The following is a 7,629-nucleotide window of genomic DNA, read 5'->3' as shown; positions in this document are numbered from 1 at the left end:
GCCATTGACAATGGTGATGCCCTGCATAAGCTTGCCATGGAAGGGAGTAGGAATGATTGGATGAAGACAGCAGGAAAGCAGAGGTTCAGGAGGAACGAAAGCATCTCTATACGCTTATCTGAAATTCTCACCAATGAATTACATAAGTATCTCTATCCTAGTTTATATTTTATTTATATTTTTATTATCAATTCACCATAACCATTTGAATCCGCCTGACTGAGATTTACAAGGTGACCATAGCTTGCTTCAAGCCGACAATCTCCGTGGGATCGATCCTTACTCACGTAAGGTTTATTACTTGGACGACCTAGTGCACTTGCTGGTTAGTTGTGCGAAGTTGTGACAAAGTGTGATTCACGTTTGGGAGCACCAAGTCTTTGGCGCCATTGTTGATTATCACAATTTCATGCACCAGCTTCTCACCCCCAATCATGGAGTTTAGAGACTCATGCCGTCAAAGATACAATATAAAACGTGTAAAGTGTCATGACGTACAAAATGAATCACTAAAAGTGGTTTTTATAATAAACTAATGACCTAGGGTTACAGAAAATGAGTAAGCTAGGATAGTTAGTGTAGAAATCTATTTCCGGGCCCACTTGGTGTGTGCTTGGGCTGAGCATTGAAGCTTTCACATGTAGAAACTTTTCTTGGAGTTAAACGCCAGCTTTTATGCCAGTTTGGGCGTTTAACTCCAGCTTTTATGCCAGTTCTGGCGTTTTGACGCCAGAATTTTTATACTGACTTGGAACGCCAGTTTGGGCCATCAAATCTCGGGCAAAGTATGAACTATTATATATTGCTGGAAAGCCCAGGATGTCTACTTTCTAACGCAATTGAGAGTGCACCAATTGGGCTTCTGTAGCTCCAAACAATCTACTTCGAGTGCAGGGAGGTCAGAATCCAACAGCATCTGCAGTCCTTTTTCAGCCTCTGAATCAAATTTTTGCTCAGGTCCCTCAATTCCAGCCAGAAAATACCTGAAATCACAGAAAAATACACAAACTCATAGTAAAGTCCAGAAATATAATTTTTGAATAAAAACTAGTAAAAACATAATAAAAACTAACTAAAATATACTAAAAATAATGCCAAAAAGCGTATAAATTATCCGCTCATCAACAAACTAGAGAAACTTGAAACAAATCAAGGCATGATATATGTACTTGTTCCCAACATTGAGGAGGAAGCAATTCTGTTTCTATTCTCATCTCTCCCACATTCTTTGCAAGGCTAACACATGCCTGAAATGATAAGAAAGAATTATGTTGCATTGATGAACAGCGTGCTTGAAAATCCTAAGAAATGTAATAAAACCAACCTCCATTATTATTCTTTTTTGTTGTTCATCAGGGCGCTTGATCAAGTTAAGCAATGTATGAGTCAAGGAATCGCGAGTGCTGCTATCTGGATGGTTCTCGATTGCACATATGATTAGCGGAATTAGCTCCTGGAAATGATCAATACTAATTCAATATATATTGTAAATTTAAACCTTAAACTCTAAATTAGTGACTGACGAACCTCATGACGGTTGATCAAAACATAAGAAACAATTTTAGGCAAAGCGTCCGCAAGTATCTGAATGATTACTAATCCCTCTTAAATAACAACAAACACATATAATAGCTGCAGCACTTTTTTTATTGTTTGCTCCATGAGTTGTTGAATAGCTTAGCCTTTTTTGTCACCAAAAATTCTAATATGGACCTGCACAAATAAAACATTCATCGAATAATTTTTAAGTTTTTAAACTCAACCAAATATATGTTTGTCGTCACACAAAATTATTGGAGACTAACATTTTTTAATAGAAACCAAGTTATTTGCAAAAATGAAGCAAACCATATATTAAAATGAGAGAATTAGAAAGTAAATATTTGATAATAAAATGATACAAATATGCAAACACATAAAGACAATCTTGTGACTGATATACGATGCTCAAGGCCAAAAAATAATAAGAAAAAAAAGAGTAGCTATTAGTTATACCCTCTTAATTAGCATTGGTTCAGGTGCCTTCTTCCCATCACTGTTCTCCACAAGCACCATACAGGTATACTCTGACGGGATTTTATGTTGAATGCTCATTTTCGAGACCTGTTATTGATCAATTTTGCATTTTCTTACAAGAGGACAGAAGCAGCACAGGAAATATCTTATAACCAACTTACATATTTCAAAATAACTTTATCTATATATTTGTCAAATTCAATAAAAAGAGGAGAAAAAACACAGAGCAAATATCGCCATACTTCAAAATTCAAGTATCTAACAACCTAGAGAGGTTATATTTGATGAGGTTAATTTTACACAGTCATTAAATTACATCCATTCTTTTGAATAATCATTCACTCCATCAACATAAAGGTAACTATTTTTATTGACATGTCGTTAGATGTACATGTAAAACGGTTTTACCAGTGAATCAAAATTAAATTCTATATTCAATGCAGTAACAGAATAAAAAACTTTAAAAGCCAAATCAACTTAAATAAACTTCTACGCTGTAATATACTTCTACACATCAAAAGAGCAAATACTTTTTCCCAAATTTCACAACATATTGTTCATTGCAAGCTTAATTGTTCACTATAAAAAGCAACTTTAATTTGATTGTAAGCAGATCCATTCAAATTTTCGATTTTACTAGCGTAGCATCTTCTTTTTCCTTATAAAAAGAGAGCCGACACGCATAGGTCTATAAAATACAAAGTTTTTCCACCAACTCTGCACTTTCTAATAACCATGCTTGAGAAGTAACAAGGTCCATGTCTCTCTTTGCAAGGATCTGAAGAAACAAGAAAATAACGAACTTAAACTTCAACATTTCAAATTATTCTGGAAGTAAAGCAAATTTTGATTGGAATGTCATAAAATATAATGGATATATATATATATATATATATATATATATATATATATATATATATATATATATGGATCAGTTATAAGAAGAGGCTATTAGTGCAAAGGAAGAAATAAATAGTTTGAATAACACAATAGAATTGGTAATCGGCGAATTACAGAAGGTGAAAACTGAATTGAACATGTATAAAGAGAGAGACCTTGAATCATAGGTGGAGATCACATTACTGAAATCACAATTTTAGGAGCACAGATTGACATTCACGAAGAACATGAAAATTAAGATTCCTAGGGCGAATTGAATATGATAACAAGGATCGAATCTGGAACTAGATCTAAATCTGAAGAAGTGAGAATGAACATGAAGAACAAGAATGGTGAAATCGCAGTGGTGGCTGTGGGTGCAGAATTGCCGAGTGAGTTAGCATCAAAGAAGAAAGAGCTGAGAATGGCGGTGGTGAAGATCACAGAGCTGAGGGGGCGAGCAGAACAGGCTCTAAGCAGGACTCGACGGAAAGTGACTTCTCTCTCCACTCCGCCGGAGAATGAGGGAGGCAGTGAGAGGGACGTGTATGAGGAGAGAGCTTAGGGTTAGGGTTGAAAACTGAAAAGTGATGGTTTTTTAATTTATTTTAAAATCTAGTCCTATTATTTAAAATAGTGACTGATTTTGCAACTAATTAATTTGTAACTTTTATTTTTTAGTTGGTCGCAAATTCGGTCGCTAATAGCGATCGATTTAGTGACCAACTGCTCTAATACAAAGATTTTATAATTGGTCGCTAAAATCGATAGCTATATTAATCCTTAGCAACCGATTTAGTGACTGCTATCTTAGCGACTGAATTAGCGACCAACTATTTTATCAACATATTTTTAAGTCGGTTGCTAATTCGGTCGCTATATTATAAAATAGCAACCAATTTAGTGACCGAATGCTTTAAAACCAGTATTTTATAGTTGGTCGCTAAATCGGTCACTATGTTAACACTTAGCAACCGATTTAACAATCGATTTAGCCACCAACATATGTAAACCCTGAGTAATTAGTGAATAATTAGTTAATAAATTAATTATTAATCAAATAAATTATAAAATAGAATTTTATGATTTAGTGAGGTAGAACTAATTAAAATAAGAATTTTGACACTAATTTTAAAGGATTTGGCCTAAGATTGAGCCGAACCGATTGAACTGGGCCCAACCCAATTCATTAGTACAAATGAGCATCAGCTCATTTCTCCATCATGCACGTTGAAACATGCTGAACAAGTTCAGCCAAGGGAGAGCAATGCAAACCCTAACACAAAGTTAAATTCCAATTTCAATTCACCGTAACTTTTGATCCGGAGCTCCAATCGCCGCACCGTTTGCGGCCACTCGACCGCAGCATCGAGCTCTATAAAGCTCAGTACTTAATTAGGTAAGGAAGTCACTTTTAGTTTCGATTTACTCCTGCCCCAATTTCGAAAATCCTATGGATTGAGGTATTGAGATTTTGTTAATTTTGATGTTTATGATCAAGTTCACTTAGTGGATGTGCTGGGTTTTGGCTCAATTCTTCCATTGGAAAGGTGAGAAATGTTTAATCCTTGTCAAGTTATCTAATTAGTGAATCCTATGGTAATTTTAGCGTTAATTTATGAAATTAGTTTGGATTGTGTATTTTGGAAACAAATTGGCGGTGTTGGAAACTTGGTATTGGACTCTGGGGAGCCGGAGACCCATTTGGTGAGACTTTGGAAATTTGGGTGTCGTGGAATGGTGAAAAATTGTGATGTTCCGGGTTTTACGAGGAATCGGCCAAGGTATGATTTAGGTTTCTCGTATTTAATATATAATGTTTTGTGAAAACTTAGGCTAGATGACCTAGGATAAGTTGAATCATGACTTTGAAACATGTTTTTTTGTAATTTTAGTGGACATTGAGAAGATATTTGATGATGTTTGAATGATTAATGATTCATGATTGTGGATGTGGGTTTTGTTGATGAAAAATGATTGATAAATGATGTTTTGGTTGATGATAAATGGCAATGTTGATTAAGGATATATATGAGTATTGAATAATTGGTAATTGTATTAGGTACAATTGAAAATCTTGGGTTAAAGTCATCTACATTGAAGTGAAGTTGGTTGTGGTAGAATGTGGGTTGAGGGGCTGTGTTGTTATTATTTTAGTATGATTTGGTGCAGGGTATTGTTGAGTGAATATGGCTAGTGACTTATGTTATGTGAAAATAGAGGTTGGAAAGATTTTGTAACAAACTAATTTTTGGCCGAACTTCGCGAGCCATAACTCGGCTACCGGACCCCCAAATTGTTTCAAATTTGTTTCATATGAAAATGGGTCCATGAAGTTTATACCGTTCAAAGAACGATTTGAAGATGTTTTAAAATGAAAAAGTTATGCGCGTCAGAAGTTCGGAGGGCAAGGATGAAATTCTGCAGCATTCAGCATTTTTGCTGTTCTATATAGCTTCCGTACGTGACCACTATACGCGACGCGACCAACCTTTTCGGGTTGAGCATCTCACGTACGCGAGCAAGGAGCTTGCGTGCACGAGCATGGGAAAATGTACGCCCATGCGTACGCGTGGCTGATGCGTACACGTGGCCCCTATTTTAGCAAACATAAGTTTTGTGTTTTAAAGCTAATTTTCGAACATCTAAACCTTTATTTTCCCTTTTTAACCCCTAAACCTCAATTGTATATTAAGTGGTGAGTAAAACTTAGGGAAGAGTAGTAACTTGGAGATGAAGAAAGTTTGAGAGGTATGAATTATGAACAAGAAGTATGTAAAAGTGATTGTGGCCCCGGATAGTAGGCAGTGGCGACGTCCACTTACTCCGGGTATGAGATAGGGAAGAAAAGTTATGAGAAATGAATTTAATTATGGAGTTTTGAATGAATGAATGTTTATGATACCTGATGACAAGTCATCTTAGCCTAGTTTCACTAGCCTTTTTCTTTTGTTTTCAACTGAATTATGCACTTTCTTGAGCCATAAGCAAGCCAATTGGGTAGATTTTCATGTTTCCTTTGATTTAATCAACCATGTATGAATTCATGCTATTTCATGAGGTTTTATGCTATAATTGTCACATATTATGAAAGAATGAATATCTCATGATTTTGAGCATAGCTTTGATGTGTTTGGTTGATTAATGATAGGTGAAGAAAGCTTGGAGAAAGGTTGAAGCAAGGAGGAATGGCTAGGAGGAAGAGAGGAAAAAAAGTTTGAGCAAAAGTTTGCCTCAAACTTTAGCTCAAACTTTTGGATTAATTGAAAATGAACCAGGAAGCAAAAAAGCTGGACCAAAAGTTAGCCTCAAACTTTTTGGCTAACTTTTGGGCAAAAGCTGGAGCAAAAGTTAGCCCCTAACTTTTTGGCTAACTTTTGGCATGAAAAACACTCCCTGGATGAGCAAAAGTTTGCGCCAACGTTAGCCACTAACTTTTTGGCTAACGTTGGCGCATGAAAAACACTCCCTGGACTAGCAAAAGTTTGCGCCAATGTTAGCCCCTAACTTTTTGGCTAACGTTGGCGCCATGAATAAGCAAGGGGAGGCCAACGTTGGAGCAAAAGTTAGACCCCTAACTTTTGCCCCAACGTTGGTATCAGCAAGGAAGGGTGCTGATGTGAAAAGTTGGAGCAAAAGTTAGCCCCTAACTTTTACTCCAACTTTTACTCAAGCTTTCATGATTTCAAACCCGGTTCAATTCGGTTCTTCTCCAAACTCCAAGAGCAATCAACCAAGGCCTCTCTCAACCCAATTCCATCAAGAGCAAAGGCCCAATTGAAGGCTTGAAGACCATTTGAAGAAAGTGTATAAATAGCATAGGATTTAAGTTTTTCGGGGAGCTTCCCTTTTTGTTTTTCAGAATAGCTTTCTTTTCGGTTTGCTTAGAGCTCACTTTTATTTTTCTTAGCATTGTTGTTTTAATTCAAGAGAATTTGGGAGGAGAATTGATCTCTCTTCTTCCTTGTTCTTGCCCAGCACTTTTACTTTTCTTGTCTTGGATTTTGGGTGGAGAATTAAAGAAATTCTGTTTCAATCTCACCTTGCGATCTTGTTTAATTTTCTGCTTAATTGAATTTCAGTTTCGGTTACTTGCTTCTTCATCTACTTTCTTTGCAATTTACAATTTCCTTTGCAATTGTTCTAGTTGGATCTAGGAAGGCATTGAGATCTAGACTTGGTTTTCTAGTCTCTTGGGTCCTGAGATCTGAATTCCAATTTTACATCCTCTGTTTACTGCTTTCCATGCTCATTTACTTTTCTGTTTTAGATCTGATTCAATCCAAGTCATCCTTTACTTCTCCGTTTGTTGAAATTTACTTTTCCTTGTTTAATTTCTGCAAACCCAATTCCCAATTCCCTTTACAATTCAAGCCATTTACATTTCTTGCACTTTAAGATTCTGCAATTTACATTTCTTGCGTTCTAAGTTTCTGTCATTTAATTTCTTGCTCTTTAAGATTCAGCACTTTAAACTTCAGCTATCTTTAATTTCATGCCAATTACCCATTCCCTTTACTTTCTATACAATTTAAATTCTGCAAATCACAAATCTCTCAACCAAATCTTGATTCGCTTGACTAAATCAACCACTAAACTAAAATTGCTCAATCCTTCAATCCCTGTGGGATCGACCTCACTCCCGTGAGTTATTATTACTTGATGCGACCCAGTGCACTTGCCGGTTAAGTTTGGGTGTTTTGGAGAAATTCGTTTTTCCACGAAAATATCCCA

The 7,629-nt window shown here is 36.0% G+C and overlaps 1 long non-coding RNA gene across 1 annotated transcript; it reads right to left on the bottom strand.

Moving 5' to 3' along the window:
- Positions 1-435: 435 nt before the first annotated feature.
- Positions 436-3,498, bottom strand: LOC112786510 (uncharacterized). Its single transcript, XR_003194278.3, has 6 exons — positions 3,072-3,498; positions 1,996-2,794; positions 1,528-1,713; positions 1,325-1,453; positions 1,170-1,247; positions 436-983 (listed from the first exon to the last, which is right to left on the bottom strand). It is a non-coding gene; the product is annotated as an uncharacterized lncRNA (long non-coding RNA).
- Positions 3,499-7,629: the final 4,131 nt, after the last annotated feature.

This window comes from Arachis hypogaea, chromosome 20 (genome assembly GCF_003086295.3).
Source record: "Arachis hypogaea cultivar Tifrunner chromosome 20, arahy.Tifrunner.gnm2.J5K5, whole genome shotgun sequence".
In the NCBI taxonomy this organism is placed as follows: Eukaryota; Viridiplantae; Streptophyta; class Magnoliopsida; order Fabales; family Fabaceae; genus Arachis; species Arachis hypogaea.
Note: the sequence above shows the minus strand (reverse complement) of the source record. Positions and strands in the feature narration are given on the sequence as shown.